At 35.0% G+C, this 20,348-nt stretch overlaps 1 pseudogene; it reads left to right on the forward strand.

The window, feature by feature from the left end:
- Positions 1-16,997: 16,997 nt before the first annotated feature.
- LOC123937266 lies at positions 16,998-17,755 on the forward strand (annotated as a pseudogene).
- The last annotated feature ends 2,593 nt before the right edge of the window (positions 17,756-20,348 follow it).

Below are 20,348 nucleotides of genomic sequence, written 5' to 3' on the forward strand. Positions count from 1 at the left end.
GTAAATACCACACATTTATAGAGGTATATGGAAACACTCTTTTTTCATGAGCATACATGCTTACAGTCTTTTTATTTGTTTTAGTTCACTGAACAGACATCCACATTTATTTAATCATACTGATGTCTTTATACTTCTTTTTTCCTTCTTAGGAATTAATTAGTTGATGGCTAATTTAGAGGCCACCCATGGATCTAAATCATTTACAACTATTTCATTCTGTGTTTATTATCTAGTCCTTATCTATGCCATAAATCAAAATTCATGTTTTTATGAGCATCTTAGTGCATTACTGGAATCATGACATGTTAATAAAAATTACAGCATTTTATTTTATTATATAAATGGGTACTCTCCTACCAACATATTGCCAGAGAAATCCTTACAGTCTATTATGTTAATAACTCAATGGTGCACAAAATCCCCAACTGAAATAATGAACTAGAATAAATAAATAATAGGTCACATGGAAATATTTATCCATCTTATTACAGTTATCAATAAAAGGCTTTTGAAAAATCAAGAAGAATGTATTGTCCTTATAAAATCTCCATATCCTTAAGATATAGTAGATTATATTATATATTTAAGACTATAATGACTCCTTTATAACATTTATTTTTTTTTAAAGATTTCATTTATTTATTTGACAGAGAGGTAAAGAGATCACAAGTAGGCAGAGAGGCAGGCAGAAAGAGGGGGAAGCTGGCTCCCTGATGAGCAGAAAGCCCTGGACAGGGCTTGATCCCAGAACCCTGAAATCATGACCTGAGCCGAAGACAGAGGTTAACCCACTGAACCACCCAGGCACACCTCCTTTATAACATTTATAATGACTCCATGAATATTTGAAATTTCTATGATATTATATGATCTTTGAGCCTGCTTATATATCCAATGTAAAGCTTAAGTATGATTTTCTATTTAGGCAAAATAGTTAATTATGTTTAAAAAATTAAACATAAAAAAAACATAGTTAATTATGTTTAAAAATAAGACTAAAGGATATTATTATAGAACTTTATTAAATAATGAGTGCATTAATTTTGTGTTGTTATTCTTTTATTCTGCAAACATGTGCTAAATATCTTGTATGTGCCAGGCACTGTTTTGTGCACCAGACTGAAAGAGAAAACAGAACAAGCCTAAATTACTGCTTTTAATCTAGTGAAAGAGGACAATATAGGAACTTGAATTAGAAAACTATGGGATATCAAAAGGAGATCAGCGCTAGGGAGAAGAGAAAGGGAAGGAGAAGGGGATGAAGGTGAGGGTGGGGAAGCACCACAATTTTAAAGAGAGTGGAAAGGGAGTGTTCACTGACAGTAACCCACACAGATGGAGCAGGGATTAGAGCCAGCAATGAGGAAGGGTATTTCTAAGAGAGTACAAAAGCCCTGAGTTGAGACAGGAGATGATTTGGAGTGTTTGAGATTAGACAGAAGCTTTGTGGTTTGGGAATAGACTCAGTGAGGGAGAGGGGGACTATCTGAAGACAGACTGACAGATGTGGTCAGATTCCATAGGCTACCACAAGGAGTGAAAGGCATGGGACCCTCAATTCTTACTCTATCAGAGACCTAAAGCTATGAGATCATCTTCTGTATTTCCAAAATAAAGTTTTGGAATCTCTATCACTTCAGCAGAATATTCTTCATGAAAACTCAAGAATCATGAAAACTTCAAGAATCTCCATTAAACTACATGATTCAAGCTACCAAGATCATACAGACCAATGAATATCCCAAAGGAATGTCAGTATGCATAATTACTTTGAGTTTCTTGATCCAAACCATTTGTCAGCATATGTGTCTTTATCCAGACATTTAAAGCATTATTAAATTTAATAGATTTATATATTCCAAATCATTTTCATGTGTTATAATGAAGACAGGGCTTTTACTTAAACTATTAATTGTGACAATAGCAATCTAAAGACTAGCACAAATTATGAATTTGCTAAACCATGTTCACTCATTGCAGATCCCAGCAGGAGATATATATTTAGCATGTTTTATTAAAAGCAGGGAAGAAGAGGCTGACATTGCAAATGTGGATTTATTTCATTTGTTGTTGATAATTATTAATTTTTATGTTAATATTTGCAAATATAATGAAACTTACATAAATAATGGCTACTATATAGCATCTGTTATATGCAATGCATTGTGTAAAACATTTTATATTTATTACCTCCTTTTGGAATTGTAATAATAAATATATATTTTTAAGATTTTGCTTATTTATTTGACAGAGAGAGAGTACAAGCAAGAGGAGCAGCAGGCAGAGGGAGAAACAGGCTCCCCACTGAACAGGGAGCCCAATGCAAGGTTCGATCCCAGGACTCTGGGATCATGACCTGAGCCAAAGGCAGATGCTTAACTTACTGAGCACCCACACACATCAATAATAAATATATTTTAAGTAAATATTTTCTAGTATACAGCTTTAGAGTTACAGAAAAAATTCCAAAGATAGTATAGGGAATTCTCATATGTCCCACAGTTTCTAATATTATTAACATCTTATGAAAATTATGATAATTTGTTATGGTTAATAAGCTAATGTTAATACATATATTAACTTAAGTCCATCTTTTATTTAGATTTCCTTAGTTTTATCTACTGTTTTTTTCTGTTCCAGGATTACATGTAGGACATAACATTAATTACACTGATTTATGTGTTTCCTTAGGCTCGTGCTGTGACAGTATCTCAGACTTTTCTTATTTTTCATGACCTTGAAGTACTTTCATTCTTGTTGAGGTACTGAGAGTTAGGATTTTAATTTGCCTTTTTTGGGGGGAACACTATTCAACCCATAACAGTGCCCTTGATGTGATGTGATAAAAATAACACTTTACTTCTGTAGTCTTTCTCCTAAAAGAACATAATCCCATTCTAATCATGAGAAAAAAAATCAGACAAATCCCAACTGAAGGACAGTATACAATATGGATATATGTACATGTAGTGATATAAACTGTGTATATGTAGCAATTTTATGAAAAGTTTTAAACATTATCATAGCTCTAAATCACTTACAATTTCCTTTATTTTTTTCTTTTCCAAATTTCATCTTCCTTCATTAAGAATCTCAGATAGCTATACTGTAGTTCCAAGCTTATTGTTAAGCTTCTGTTTCAGAAGATTCTACTATCTTTTTTATGAAATTTAAAAATAATTTCTTAACTAACTTGCTGTTCTTATGTTCCATATCCACTGGTATCAGGAATATATTCCTAAAATATAACAATGATCATACAACACCTTTGAGGAAGAATATTCATGGCCCTTCCATCACCAATCAAATAAAATTCTACTCCCACTCAAGATTTATATGATTTAATTGCATACAGAATTTCTAGTATTACCTCTGCATTCTCTTTCCCAAGTCTCTTACTTCAGCAAGTAGAATTTTCATCAGTGTACACACATATATTCACCAAGTTATGTTCTTATTCATATTGTTCCCACTATTCAGAATACACACAGCCCACAGCCAAATGTCTGAGTCATATTTATCTTTTCTGGACAAGAACAAATGTAGTTTACTTGATGAAACCTCTCCTAATCTTTGCAGTTTGAAGTAATCTCTGGTCTCTGAGCTGCCTATGACATTTGAGTGTTTCTCCTTTTACTCACCACTCTTGATCTCACCCATGCATCTATTAATATTGAAACCAGAATGCACATCTTAGCATTTTTTAAAATCCTCCACCTCACCTAACATGATATCACCCATATTTAGTTTTATATTTATCATGAATTCATGCAGCATAAGTTTAAAAAAGAGATATTTTTAATCTTCTGCTAAATTGACAAAATTTATAAACTTTTTTTTCTTTTTTTCCAGTTAAATCTAATTATACAATAATTTATTCAGTACTTTCTCCATATTCAGGTCTCCGTATTCAGCAAACAATTTAATGGAGTTTTTCTAACTCAGGCTAATTTATAAAATCAGATATTATTTTAGCCCTGTCTCCTTCTTCCCATTATTCCCATATTTTATTCTGTATTTGCAGGAGTTGTTTTTCTCTAAGTACATAGTCATATCATTGATTTTCATATGAATGTTGCACTTTCAAAGTTAAGGAAAGAGAATCTCTCCAAGATGCCAAGCTAAAGAAAAAGTCTTTAAATTTAGGAAAATACTTATAAATGAAAATGATAACTTTCTATATAAGCCCATATTATATATTAGTCAATGACATTTTTAAGCATCAGAGAAATTTTTAGTTTCCTGCTAGGAAATGATATAGGGATGCCTGGGTGGTTCAGTTAAGTGTCTGACTCTTGATTTCAGCTCAGGTCATGGTCTGAGGGTCCTGGAATCCAGCCCCATGTTGGACACTACCCTCAGCAGGAAGTCTGCTTAAGATTCTCTCTCTCTCTTATAAATAAATCTTTTTAAAAAAAGAATGATGTAAATACTAATAAATAATTGAGAGCAATAATGGAGTGAAGAAGCAACTTGAAAACAAGAACAAAATGGAAAAACTGAATATTAAAATGCCTTCTCAAAAATAAACAAGAAAGAACAGAGTTTAATATGACCATTAGTAAAACTCATATGGCTATTGCCAATTCTTTCCAAGATTGGTCAATACTTCCCAATATTTACTTGTCTAATTAAGTAAATATTTTTCTAGGACAATATTTCTTTTTAATGACTTTTCCTTCAAGAAATATAATCAGTAGCTATTTACAAGGATATTTGACAAGACATACTGATGAATCACAAACCAACAGAATTTGCATTGAGTACTTAATGTTCCTCCGGTGCTGTTCTACACATATTAGATACTGTGTTGATAAGTCACTGCTATTTCCTCATTCTGTCAACATCTTAATAAATGGACAAAATATAAATGTTAATATATAGATTTGAAAATAATCTTGAGTAGTACTAATTCTTATAAAGCTAAATATAGTAAGGTAATATGTGAAGGTGTGGCAGGCCTGTGTGTGTGTGTGTGTGTGTAAATGGAAAGTCAACAAAGACTTCTTTGAGATATACCATTTGAGTAGGAAGCTTGAATGAAATGAAAGTGTGGGTTCTCTGAGATCTTAGCATGGGTACTATCCCTCCCCATTGGGGTTTTTGCAGACTGAAAAAAGTGCAGTTGTTTAAAGAAAGTGAAAAGTATTTGAGCAAGATAAGGATTTGTGATACTGTTATTTTATTTTGTTGCATACATTTGAAAGTTTAAAGCTTAATCCAGAACTTTTAGTATCTTTCTGCATGTATATGCACACCTGATTGCTTAAGACATACAGAGTATTGTGAGCTTTTGGTATAAGAAACTCCTTTTGAGTTTCAGTGTGATGGTTAATTTTGTGTGTCAAATTGAGTGGGGGCACAAGATGCCCAGATATTTGGTTAAATATTATTTCAGTGTGTCTGCAGGGATGTTTCTGGAATAGATTAGCATTTGAATTGGCCAAATGAGTGCACAGATGGCTCTCCCCAATGGCAGCATCATCCAATCCACTGAGGGTCTGAGTAAAATGAAATGGTAGAGAAAGATTGAATTCACACTCTGTCTGAATGTTTGAGCTGGAACATCAATCTTCTGCCCTCAAACTAGGACTTGCTTGTACATATACAACTTATAGTATCTTGGTTGTCGAGCCTTTGGATCCAGACTGTAATCTATACCATTGACTCTTAGGCTCCCAATTCTTTAAACTGCACCGCGGCTTTCCTGAGTTTCCAGTTCATAGACAGCAGATGGTGGGACCTCCCAGCCCCTATAATTATGTGAAGTAAAACTTTATAATAAAACTTCATGTGTATAATTCCTATTCATTTTGTTTCTCTGGAGAATCCTGGCTCTACATTCAGTTTCTGCTGTGATAAATGAAAATAAAACCCACTTTAGCCTACAAGAAATCTCAGGTAGTTGTTTCTTAAAAGAAACACAGATGTGACCAGAATTTTTTCATTTTAAGGTGGCACTTATTTTTGTAGACAAAGTATCACTTTAATAACAGTTTAGTGGAAGAAATGCTAACACTACTTGGAAAATATACATACAAAAACTTAATAACTGGGAAAAATCTTGTATTTATTTATATCACAATAAATGTTTACATTTGAGCTTTTTTCCATTTGGGTTCTAGTCTTCTTAATCCTTTGAATGCATCAACATGGCCACACTATATTTTATAACCCATGCTTGTGATTTTATACTCTTAGGTAACCAATCATCACTACCCATATATTACTTTGTCTTTAATTAATATTTTAAAAATATTTTATTTACTTATTTAAGAGAGACAGTGAATGAGAGAGACCACATGCAAGTCGGGGGTAGGGGCAGAGGGAGAGAGAGAAGCAGACTCTCCGCTGAGCAGGGAGTCCAACACAAGGCTCAATCCTAGGACCCTAAGATCATGACCTGATCATGACCAAAGGCAAACACTTAACCAACTGAGCCAACCAGGCACTCTTAATTAATATTTATTTAAACTCATGGTGTATTTCCCTATTTTCATTGTCTGTTAATCATTAAGTGATAAACATCTTTTGTGTATCATAGGATATTTTTGCCTTAGATGTATGTACCAGAGTCATAGTAGTTAACAATTAAAGAAGTAGTAACAATAGTCATTCTAAGAGGGGAGAAAACTCCAGACCTTCCAAGATATTTGGTAATTTCTTTGTTTATAATGTGTTGTCTGGTATGTGACTTTAAATAAATTATAATTAGATTAAGGTTTTCATTTTTAGAATATCAAAATATGTTCTTTTAGAAGATGTTTTAATGATTTGTTATCAAGAACTAGGGCTGAATATTTAAGTTAAACATCAATTTTATTATGTTCCCTATGCAAATAAGTCAAGCACAGTGACAATTAGTGAAAGAGATACATTCTTGTACTGCTAACTTCACTTTGGTACAGACAATGTGAACACCACAACTTATTAAACATATATAAACTACTTCTTAAATTTGGAGCACACACACAATAACAACATTTCATGGTGGCTGGATGTATTTAATAACTTATTGGTAAGAAGTCCTGTATAGCTTGCTTGGATCTTTGTGTAAATTTTCCAACAACCTAGGATTCCTGTGCCATTCAAATGGCACAATTCAACTCTCACACACTGAATGAATACTAGAGTCAGCCTAGTTGATTTTTGCTATTGCTTCTTAATGCCACGTTATGCATGTACCAAACATTGATAATTTGGTTTCTCTGATTTAAAGATTTCCTGCTGGTTTCATCCTAGTCAGGCCACATTGTTCTTCAAAGAACACAGTCATTTTCTTGATGTTGAGTCTGACATATGTCTTTAATATTGCAGTCATTATAGTCTGCCTTCAGATTCACATATATTTATCCTTTCCGGCTGCTAGCAATAGGATTTGTTCCAGCAATTTCTACCTGAGAGACCTATAAATGCTCTCCCACAGTCATCCCCGTTCCTCCAACAGGTCAAGCTGTTTGTCTATTTCAAATCTTAAATTAAGAAGTGTTTAATTTCCTTCCCTTCTCCAGAGACTCATCCTCTGCAAGCGGCAAACCTCAGTGATTTATGTCGATCTAAACTTGGCCTGCTGTGGTAGCTTTCATGCAGGAACTTGAATGAAACTTCCCTCACTTCCTCTTCTCATGGAGGACATTCTTGGTGATTCCAAGATGACTTTTAGTTTATTTATGTGTCCTTATTAACTACTCTCATTAAAGAAAAAGAAGTGCAAATGCACGCAGGTGTAACTTTGCCAGAATACACTCTTTGGTAGTTTCCTCACAGTAATCCTCTGCCAAGTGCCTGGCAAATTTATTTTGTCACCAATTACAAGATATCTTGATCTCAGAAAAATAAAATGTAAGAAATGTGCTACTTTGACTTTGGCAACATATTATGTAGAGTCACAACTTTCATATTATGTCCTCAAGCTGAATTTAGAGCTGTGGCATTATGCTGTGAAAGAAACTGAATGGGGGAAAATAAGAGATAAATGGTAATCTTGATTAGCATGTTCAACTCTGCTTACTCCTTAAGGGAAAGTGACGCTGCTATCTATCCATCTATTCAAGCCAGGAAACTATGTATCATCAGACTTCTTTTGCTGTCTCATTTTTTCCTGTCTCCCCCATATAATCCATCACCAGATTGTGTCAGGTCTGTCTTCTAAGTATGATTCACATCAGTCTACTTCATTTCCATTTCCACTGATGTACTTCAGCCCATGTCACTAGCATATCTGGCTTGAATTACTCTAATAGTCTCCAGCTAGAGGCTCTGCCTCTAGTGGTGTTTAAAAATCAAATCAATTTTCCACACTCTAGCCAAAATATTATTTTTAAAGTACAAATCTGAACATGTCACATTTCTGGTAAACCAAGCTATTGGCTCCCCAGTGTTCCAAGAGTGAAACTCTATATGGCTTACTAGGCTTTTCATATGGACCCTATTTTACCTTTCCAGCTTCAGCTTTTAGCATTATTCTTCCCAAATCCAGTGATACAGTGAAGTGAACTTGGCTTCAGGTAATCTGACACACTGTTCTCTTTGAATGGAATGTTCTTCTGCCTTCTCACTCTGTCAAGACCCAACTGCTCCTTTTAACCCTTAAGTGGATGCCACTGTTACAGAAAAGTCTTATCTGACTCCTGAATTTTTTTGTATACATGTCCCTAATGTAACATTTCATTCTGTATTAGGATTTCTGGTGTTACTAGTGTATTTTTACTTGTAGGTGCTCTGGTGTCTCAGGTTGAAGGCAGTAGAAAGATGTATTGTATGGTCCTAAATTTATTTTAAGTATTCTGTATTTCAGTATTATTAGATAGGGTATCCAATTTTCTAGTCTTCATTATTGCTTTTTTTTTTTTTCTATACCTGTTCTACACATTTTAAAGAATCCTGCATTTCTTCTGGGGATATTTAATTTTGTGACTTCTATGTTGCCATGTTAATTCTTTGATGCCTTCCTTTGTTTAGAGTTATATCTCCTGAAATTTGCATAATGGCTGAGTGTGTCTCAAAACACATTACATGAATCCTTTCATCAGTGTGAGTTATACATAACTTATTCACAGTATCTGTGGCTTATTACCAAATAAATAAGCCTATCTGAAATTGTTAGACCTACGTGTGCTGTTTAAATTTTCATTGTGGATATAAAGTGAATTCCTTAACCAATAATTATAAGTTATATCACTGTCCACAGAGATAGTTTACAATAGACAGTCTTTATGTTATTATGGTTGGGGACAAAAAGGAATTTCAAAATTTATAAATTATCCTTGTGAGGATCTTGAGAATATAGAATAAAACAATAGGTTTTTTCCCCTCCTGAAATTTGCTTAACAATGCCCATAACCACAAATAAAACAAAAATATTCCATAAAATTTAAACTGTATTTGTGACCAACCATGTTGCTGATTATATAAATGAGCTGCAATAACATTGGATCTAAATAGCTTAAATTCAGAATGATGTTTACTTTTCAGAAGAAAATTATTTCTAAGGGCTGCAATATTGATAATTTACATGAAAAAAAATCAAAGTACTATGAACAATATAATGATTTGAATATTTTTTATAAAAAAGCATGTAATTAATAAGGTTAACTTTTAATTTTTTTTTTTTTTAGTTTTTTCCTCACTGTACTATGTTAGTGTTCTACAATAATTCATGTCAACCTGGTATTTCTGAATGCGACTTATTTAGAAATAGCATTTTCTAAAGATGTAATTTCTAAAGGATTTCAAGATGAAATCTTCCTGGATTTAAGACAGACCCTAAGTCCAAAGAGAAAGAGACATTTAAGAAATTTAAGACAGACCCTAAGTCCAAAGAGAAAAAGAACCTAGAAACACATAAAAGCGACCCACTGGAAAGTAATACCCCAAGAAGGATGGTAGCAGCACAGTTTCCTTATTTATATTCCTGGCTTCCAGAACTATAAAGGAATAAATTTTGGTTGCTTTAAACCACTCAGACAGTGGTAATTTATTATGGTAGTCTTAAGAAACTAATATACCAATCAAGCACATAATCTTTGAGGATATGTTTTATCTACATTCATTTTCCTATAATTTTGAACTTTTCTATTGAAAATCATTCTATGCTTTTGAAGGTTTTCAGAGTTCAAACATTTCTATCTACAGTTTTCTAATGCAATGTTCAACTACATTTTTAAAACAATGGCAGCATTTGATTTTTATCTTTACTAAATAAATAATGCCATGAGAAAAATGTACACAATCCTTAAACAACCATATATAATTTCTATTTCCAGAAAAATAAAGAAATTTTTAATACAACTAAAAGCACTGCTCATTCAACTAGAGTGAAAATCAGGTGGTTTTTTTTTTCTTACAGTCTACTTAAATACGGCATTTATTTAATAATTTCAAGAGTTATAGTTTTTTGTTTTTTGGTGTTTTTTTGTTTTGTTTTGTTTTTTTGATGTTCCAATAGTGGACGATCTACTGAAGCCTTACAGTAAGGTATATTTGGGCTTCATAATTAAGAATTTTCATATTTTTGAGATGCATTATAATGTTAGGGATTTGTTATTGCCTGAATGTTTGTGCTTCTCCAAAATTCATGTGTTGAAGCACTAATCCCCAGTGTGATAGTATTTGGAGGTAGGGTTTTAGGGAGATAATTTAGTTAAGATGAAGTCATAACGTGATGTCTTCATGATGAGATTAGTTCCCTTACAAGCAGGAAGAGACACAAGAACTTGGTCTCCAATTGTGCATGTACAGAAAAGAGGTCATATTATAAAACAGTAAGATGGTTGTCATCTGCAAACAAGAAAAAGAGCCCTCACCAAAGCATTGAATTGGCCAGCACCTTGATCTTGGACTTACCAACCTCTAGAACTATGAGAAATAAGTGTTTTAACAGCAGCCCAAATTGACTACAATAGTACTCTAATTATTTCTCAATAATTACTCTCAATTATTTCAGGTACAGATACCTAGAACAAATATCCATTTTAAGTGCAATACTATGTTTAAGATAATGAGCTATGGTTCTTACACTCAAACATTAGAATGCATTGGAATCACCAGAGGACTTTTAAAAACTGGTTGGAGCTGGGGCAAGATGGCGGAAAAGTAGGAGACCCTGTTTCAACTGGTCCCCTAAAGTGAGCTAATTATCTACGAGAACACTCTAAACACCTATGAAATCAGCCTGAGATGTAGGATTATACACTTCTGGATCTCTATGGGGGCAGAAGACTCCAGTGAAGATGTAAAGTGGAGTGGGAATTGGAATGATATCTGAGGATAAATGGAAGGGGAAGGGAGCCACCAAAAGTTACCCACTGGAAAATAATACCCCAATATGAGAGTGCCCTGTGATTGCAGACCAGCATTAACTTGGAATCTGGTTAAAAGTATTCAAAAAGAGCAAAAGATCTTAAGGGGAAACTGGTGGAATCAGACAATCACAGGCACAGGCATAAGCCCATGGACCCAGGACGGCCACCACCGGTGACCACTTGTGCCCGAGAGAATGCAGTGAAGCCTCCAGGCTGTAGTTACTGAGCCCCCAGCTTTCCACTGCTTGCACCAGTGTTGGGCTAGATGCACTTCCCACCAATGCATGTGAGACAGTCTGGTGTGGACGCCAGCTGATGCTCTCTAGAATCACAGCATTTTCCACTCCGCATGTGCCCTTTGTGACTGGGGTCTGAACCACACTTCCCACCCTCACCTGAGAAAGCTCTGTGTAGGCACTAGCTGATGGTCTCTAGGGCCAGCTGAGAGTCTGAACACTCCTAGCCCAGGCTTGAAAATCTCAGTGCATTATATCTGGTTGGGATTTCTCTGGTGGTCTGTACTCCAGACAGCAGTCCCCACAAAGGCGGCCACTGGAAGCAGACTCCCTGGACCAATATTTCTCGTGGTTTTAGTGGCATGGGGATGCAGAGATAACAGGGCATTTTGGGCAAACCCTGAGATGGTGGCTAGGGAAGTGCACTGCCTGTGAGAGGTTGTATGGCTCAGCGGAGCTGGAGGAGGGGGAGTCTGTATGTTCTGGAGCACGCAAAGGGGAACAAACTGAAGTTTCTCTCTGAGTTGGAAGTCTTTTAAGATGTCTCTTAAGAAGTGTCTGAGATGGACATCTTAATGGAAGTCCATTAAAACTCTGAAAAGCTGCAAAAAGCCACCAAAGAACAAAAATCTCCAGAGAACAAAAGCCTGAAAAACTGTTTTCCACAGAACCCAGTCCCTTTATAAGGAGCAGAAGGACTCAACCCAAGCAAGACTGACTGAAAAACAATGTGGCAGTCCCCTCCCCCAGAAAGCCAGCTGAGAAAAAATGAGAGGACAATCACTATCATGTCCCCATAAAACTGTAAAACCCCAGTATCAGGGAAAAACAATGTATTAAACTCCTGGTATTGCCCTAATACCAGTTATTTCAAATTTTATTTTTATTTTTTTCAAAGATTTTATTTATTTATTTGACAGACAGAGATTATAAGTAGGCAGAGAGGCAGGCAGAGAGAGAGGAGGAAGCAGGCTCCCTGCTGAGCAGAGAGCCCGATGTGAGGTTTGATCCCAGGACCCTGGGATCATGACCTGAGCCGAAGGCAGAGGCTTTAACCTATTGAGCCACTCAGGTGCCCCCAACTTTTATTTTTAATTTGTTCTCACTATTCTTGTTTTTTTAATTTTTTAACCTATTTACCATTACAATGAGAGGTTCAATACAACAAATTCCGTAATAACATTTAACTTGAATTTTTTTCATACCTAAACCTGTGTTTTTCTTTTGCTTTTCTATTTTTTTAGATACATATAAATATAAGCTTCAAGGTAATCCTCTTTCCGTAATCAATACTACCCTTATATATATACCAGTTTTAATCTCCCTTTAACTGTGGAAAGTTGAATCCTTTAACAAAGGTATCAAGATACAGCCAGGAAGGATCAAAATAACCTTCCTTGCCCACATTGAGGATTTATAACCACCCTCCAATCTTTTTCTTCTGTCAGTGTTTCTGTGTATTTGTTTTTGTTCTGGTATTATATTAATCTTATACTTGGGGTTCATTTTGGCTAGGTTCTCCGCCCCCGCCCCACCTTGCCCTTTGCTTCTTTACTTTTATTGGTCTCTTTGTTTCTCTGTTTTTGTTTTTATACCTTATAAATGTTATCTTTGGGGCCCATCTGGCTGGGTCTACTCTTTTTTTTTTTTTTTTTTTTTTCCTGTCTCTCTATTTCTCTCTGTCTTTCTTTCTTTTTTCTTTCTTTTTGGTGGTGACTTCCAATTGCTCAAAAGCATTCCTGGATCATGGTTGATATGTTCAGCTACACATATCCTCAACCACCTCTCACTAAAATAACTAGGACGAGGAATGAGGAAAGGAAAAATTCAGAGACTGCACCCTCTCCATCAGAGCTACTTCATATAGACATAAACGTTTGTCAGAAAGGGTAACAATTATTCAGGCAGTGGCTAGGTTGGAGAAAACTATTAATAACAATATGGAATTGATTAGGTCAGAAGTGAAAGCTCTCCTGGAAGAAGTTAAAAATGCTATCAATGAGATCCAATCTCATCTAAATTCTCTAACAGCTAGGGTAACCAAAGCAGAACACAGAATTAGTGATATAGAGGACAAACTGATAGACAAAAAAGGATCAGGAAGAGGCCTGGACCAAACAGCTTAGAAGTCATGAAAACAGAATTAGGAAAATAAATGACACTATGAAATTTTTCAACATCAAAATTATTGGGATCCCTGAAGGGGAGGAGAAAGAAAGAAGACCTGAAGATATAGTTGAACAAATTCTCCATGAAAATTTTCCCAATCTGGGAAATGGATCAGAGTTCATGTCCTAGAGGCAGAAAGAACACCCCCAAGATCAACGAGTCTAGAAAGACTCACAGACACTTAATTGTGAAATTCACAAATCATAATTTCAGACAAGAGATCTCTTAAGGGCAGCTAGGGGGAAGAGATTTCTTACATGCAAAGGAAGGACCATCAGAATAACATCAGACCTGTCCACAGAAACCTGGTAAGCCAGAAAGGGCTGGCAAGACATATTCAGGGCACTAAATGAGAAGAACACGTAGTCAAGAATACTTTACCTAGGAAGGTTGACATTCAAAATGGATAGAGAGATAAAGAGCTTCCAAGATGGAAAGTTTTAAAGAGTATGTGACCACCAAGCTGGCAACGCAAGAAATATTAAGGGGGGTTCTATAAAAGAAGAAATAACCCAAGAATGACATAGAACAGAAATTTACAGAGACAATCTAAAGAAACAAGGATGTCACAGGCAACATGATGTCATTAAAAACGAATCTTTCAATAATCAATCTCAACATGAATGGCCTAAATGCTCCCATAAAATGGCACAGGGTTGCACATTGGATAGAACAAGACCCGTCCATATGTTGTATACTAGAGACCCATTTGGAAAGTAAGTATAAATCAAGACTGAGAGAGAAGGGATGGAGAAGCATCTTTCATGCCAATGGGCCTCAAAAGAAAGCTGGAGTAGTGATTCTCATATCATATAAACTATTTAAACTAAAGACTGTAGTCAGAGATAAAGAATGATACTACATCATTCTTTAAGTGTCTATTCGCCAAGAAGATCTAACAATTATAAATATTTATGCCCCCAATATGGGAGCAGCCAACTACATGAGCCAACTGTTAATCAAGATAAAGAGTCATATTGACATGAATACATTAATAGTAGGGGATCTTACATGCCACTATCAGTAATAGACAGATCATCCAAGCAGAAAATCGATAAAAAAACAAAAAAAACAAAAAAAAAACAAGAGCATTGAATGACACATTGGACCAGATGGACCTCAAAGATATATACAGAACATTCTGCCCTAAAACAACAGATAGTCATTCTTCTTGAGCACACATGGAACTTGTTCCAGAGCAGACAACATACTGGGTCACAAATTGGGTCTCAACTGATACCAAAAGAGTGAAATTATTCCCTGCATGTTATCAGACCACAACATTTTGAAACTGGAACTCAATGACAAGAAAAAGTTTGGAAGGAATTCAAACACTTGGAAGCTAAAGACCACCCTGCTTAAGAATGTTTGGATCAACCAGGAAATCAAAGAAGAACTTAAACAATTTATGGAACCCAATGAAAATAAAGACACATTGGTCCAAAACTTATAGGACACGGTAAAGGTGGTCCTAAGGGGGAAATATAGCCATCCAAGCCTCCCCCCCAAAAAAAAAATCCAGAATATACCAGCTCTCTTTACACCTTAAAGAGCTGCAAAATCAACAACAAATTAAGCCAACCCCACACACAAGAAGGGAAATAATCAAGATTAGAGCAGAGATCAATGAGATAGAAACCAGAGATACATTAGAACACATCTTTCAAAATCCTAGAGGAGTAACATAGGCAGTAACTACTTCAGCGTAGACCACAGCAACTTCTTTCAAGATATGTCTCCAAAGACAAAGGAAACAAAAGCGAAAATAAACTTTTGGAACTTCATCAAGATCAAAAGCTTCTGCACAGCAAAAGCTTTTGTTTTGTCAACAAAACAAAGAGGCAACCCACAGAATGGGAGAAGATATTCGCAAATGACACTACAGACCAGGGCTGATATCCAAGGTCTATAAAGAGCTCCTCAAACTCAACACACACAAAACAGATAATCACGTCAAAAAATGGGCAGAAGACATGAACAGACACTTCTCCGAAGAAGACATACAAATGGCTAACAGACACATGAAAAAATGTTTATCATCATTAGCCATCAGGGAGATTAAAATCAAAACCACATTGAGATATGAACTTACAACAGTCAGAATAGCCAAAATCAACAAGACAGTAAACAACAAGTGTTGGAGAGGATGTGGAGAAAGGGGAACCCTCTTATACTGTTGGTGGGAATGCAATTTGGTACAGCCACTTTGGAAAAGTGTGAAGATTCCTTAAGAAATTAAAAATAGAACTTCCCTATGACCATGCAATTGCACTATTGGGTATTTCCCCCAAAGACACAGATGTAGTGAAAAAAAGGGCCATCTGTACCCCAATGTTCATAGCAGCAATGGCCACAGTTGCCAAACTGTGGAAAGAACCAAAATGCCCTTCAACGGACAAATGGATAAAGACGATATGGTCCATATATTCAATGGAGTATTATGCCTCCATCAGAAAGGATGAACACCCATCTTTTGTATCAACATATAGGGGACAGGAGGAGATTATGCCAAGTGAAATAAGTCAAGCAGAGGGAGTCAATTATCATATGGTTTTGCTTACTTGTGGAGCATAAAGAATACCATGGAGGACATTGGGAGATGGAGAGGAGTAGTGAGTTGGGGGAAATTGGAGGGGGGAGACAAAGCATGAGAGACTGTGGACTCTGAGAAACAAACTGAGGGTTTTGGATGGGAGGACTGGGGGGTTGGGTGAGCCTGGTGGTGAGTATTATGGAGGGCATGCATTGAATGGAGCACTGGGTTTGATGCATAAATAAAGAATTCTGGAACACTGAAAGGAAAGAAAAGTAAAAGGGGCGCCTGGGTGGCTCAGTGGGTTGAAGCCTCTGCCTTCAGCTCAGGTCATGATCCCAGCATCCTGGGATCAAGCCCCGCATCGGGCTCTCTGCTCGGCAGGGAGCCTGCTTCCTCCTCTCTCTCTGCCTGCCTCTCTGCCTACTTGTGATCTCTGTCAAATAAATAAATAAAATATTTAAAAAAAGAAAGAAAATAAAAAAAAAAAAAAAACATTAAAACATAGGTTTCCAGACTTTGATCATGAGTTTCTGATTCAGTAGATTTTTGCTTGGGGCTCAAAAATTTGCTTCTCTGGCCCTGGTGTGAGGCTGTCCTGTACAGCTGTTTTGAGGAACAGTAGTAGTTTATTTCTTTTTGCATTCTTTCCCACTAGCTTGTGTGCCACTTGGAAGAGTAGGTGGAAGATTAGATGAAAATGTACCTGATCTCCTTGAGGTCCCAGAACTATCTTTTCAGTTGTGAGATTATCACTTTAGGGTGGATAACAATGAAAATAAGAAGGTATCTTTTTTATCTTTAAAAATGGTCAGTTCAGGGTGGGTGCAAAGGATTAATTGCACATTGTTGAAACAGAGGAAATGAATTACGAAGGCAGTCCAATTAAAGTCACATTGGCAACTCTGACAAATGTCAGCACAGCCAATGGTTGACCTTGGGGGCTTTGAAATAATACCACCTGTAATCTTTCACTGAAATGTGGTTCACGACCTGCACATATTTGTGGACAGCACTTAGTAGTTGTGGAGTAAAATGCAGAGTCAGAAGATAACAGAGGAAGAGGATGTGAAAATCCTTAGTATATCTGGAAAATTCTTCTGTCCTAGAAGTTGTGACAAGTTTCCACAGAAAAAAGTAAAATTTGCTGCCGATTAAGATGATGATGAAAATGATGATTTGGATGATGAGGAAGCTGAAGAAAAGGTCTAGTAAAGAAATCTATACAAGATACTCTGGCCAAAAAATGCACACAAACCAAACCAGAGTGGAAAAGACTAAAAATAATCAACACCAAGATCAAAAGGTCAAGAATCTTAAAAAAAAAAAAAAAAGGAAATAATTCCAAAAACACTGGAAGGACCTAGTCCTGAAGAAGATATTAGAGCAAAAATGCAAGGAAGTATAGAAAAAAGGTACCTCTCTTCCCAAAGTGGAAGCCAAGTTCATCAGTTAAGCAGAGTTGCTTCCAGATGACTGACCAAGAGTCTATTCAAGATCTCTGGCAATAGAACAAGTGTTTTTAAGAAATAGTTTTAAAAATTTGCTAAAATTTTCCATCTTATTTCATTTCTGTAACAGTTGATATCTGGCTGTCCTTTTTATAATGCAGAGTGAGAACTTATAAGTGTCTGATAAATGCTGTCCAGGTTCCATTGCCAAGGATGTGTTGTCCAAATTGCCTATTTAGTTTTTAAAGATGGAATTCCACCCTTTGCTTGGTTTTAAGTATATGTGGAATGTTATAATAGGACATAGAAGTGGTGGTAGTCCAACGAATAGAAATGGTGGGGACTTGAAAATGTACATGTGAAATAAGCTCAATGTTTTAATAAGGTGAAAAAAAGTTCTTGCTTCTCTAGAAGTTTTCTGGTGTTGTCAGTCCTATAGGTCTGTAGGTCTGGGGTCAATTCTGTACTCATTGAGAACTAATGGGTAGAACACAAAGAATCCTAAGTATGAATTCTTTGTTTTTCCTTAATAACTCTGAATTAAATTTTTATGAATTTCCTTATCTGTTAGAGTAAAAGTGTTAGAAGTTATCATATATTATTGTTATGTTAAATAAAACAATACACATGAGGCACATAATATAATACTTAATGCATGGTAAGTGTTCAAAGGAATATTGGTAATATTCCATTCATCTACTTCCTTCAAAGTTGGTGAACCTGAAACTCTGGAATTCTAACTATATACTTCATAGTTCCATATGTGTATGTGTGTGTGTGTGTGTGTGTCTGCCTATGTATGTGTGAGTGTGTGTATGCATCTGACTTTTGAAAGAAATATATTTCTGTGTAAATTTATTCAGAATATTTTTCACACATTTTTATTATTATTTTATGGTTATCATTATTTTGCTATTTTAATCTGAGGTTATTTAATGTAGTTTGGAGTCACCAAAATTTTCAACAGGATAAACCATCTTTCAGGATCCAGACTATTGAGATGATCAGTTTATATTACTCAAATGTTTCTATGAGGTATAGTATAAAAAATATAGATCTCAGTTTTTTTTTAATAATTCTGTCTCTCCCTAAACATCTAGCACAGTGATCTGTGCTAATATAATTAATTATCTTCTGAAATTTTTAAATTCTGTTGGAGTTCTCTATACACATAATATTCAGGCAGCAAACACAAATAATATGCCTGAAGAGTAAAATTCTGTTGTTTTATTGGTTTTCCTCTCTTTTGGTTATAATTGCATTGTTCTTTCAAGAATTTGGCCAAAGATTATTTGGTTTGCTGCTTTCACACAACTAATACATATCCAGGAACAGTAAAGTACAACAGATGTCTTTGCAGTAGCAAACTTTTTTTAAAAAACTTTACCAATTAAAACACTTTCAAAAGCCTATCCATTGACTTACACAACAAATTGGTGCACTACAGCATTACAAAGTAACAGCAGAGTTCTATCTTGGGGCAATGGTAGAATACTTAATAACCTATTGGGTGGTAGAAATAATACTGCCAGAGAGATGGATCTGCCTCATGAAAACATACAATCTTCCAAACTCTGAAAAGGAAATAGTAACAAAGTTTTATGTGATTATATCTCAATGGCAAAGTTCCAACTAAGATTAATATCAATATTATAAGTGATAATACAACATAACATTATTTTATTAATTTTAAAAGCAAAGACAAACATTTTAAAAGGAAATATAAAAAATATATATATTTTTTTCAGTTTAAGACTATAAACTTAAAATCCTGAAAAAAATTTATTTGGTGAGGTTCAACAAATATTTATTTTATCGTATTGTTCCATGCATTGCTACTTCTATCTCCAAATCTAAAATATTTTTCAATTCCATCTTTTAAAAAGAATTTCTATGGTTATGATTTAGATATTATAGTTCTTTTATCTTTTTTCTAAATAAATAAATTGCAGTATAACGTCCTACTTATTCAACAAGTATTTACTGATAACAACATGATAAAATACTGAATAGATAATGACTTATTGTGCAAAAGGCTGGTGAAATATTTGAAGCATACCTGTTCAATTCTTAAACATCCTTTTGTGGTGAAATAAGTAAATACTCCTGAAACCTATTTTGCAAATTATTCCATGAAAGGAAAAAAAAAGATATTAATAATCATGTTGTCACTTTTTCTTTCAGTAATCAATTTTGCTAGAATGGGTTGAAAGAAATTTGGCTCACCATCAATTTCCCTTGATCCTGTGGATTTCATTGAGAAACATGGTCAAATTAGATTGTTGGAACTTAAAAATTATAGTTGGTTGTGAAGAAACAACATAAGATTTCCAACAATTTCAAAATTTTTCAAGTTCTGCTTCACTATAGTAAATCAAATATCACAATTACTATTACTTATAAAGTAAATTGGACTGATGATAATAAAGAAAATCACCTATTTATGTAGCTTACATAGTTAAAGACTGTCAAACTGAATATTACTAAGGTTGTCTACTTATTTCAAGTAATAGCACAGCACTATAAAACAAGCTCATAATTCTATAAGAATTTTTATATTGTGAAACAAAAGTTATTGACAAAATAGTAACTGCTAACAACATTTAAGGTACTTTTCCATACAAATTTGACATTATAAATGTGTGCTGTCCAA

The sequence above is a fragment of the Meles meles genome, chromosome 2, assembly GCF_922984935.1.
Source record: "Meles meles chromosome 2, mMelMel3.1 paternal haplotype, whole genome shotgun sequence".
Classification (NCBI taxonomy): Eukaryota; Metazoa; Chordata; class Mammalia; order Carnivora; family Mustelidae; genus Meles; species Meles meles.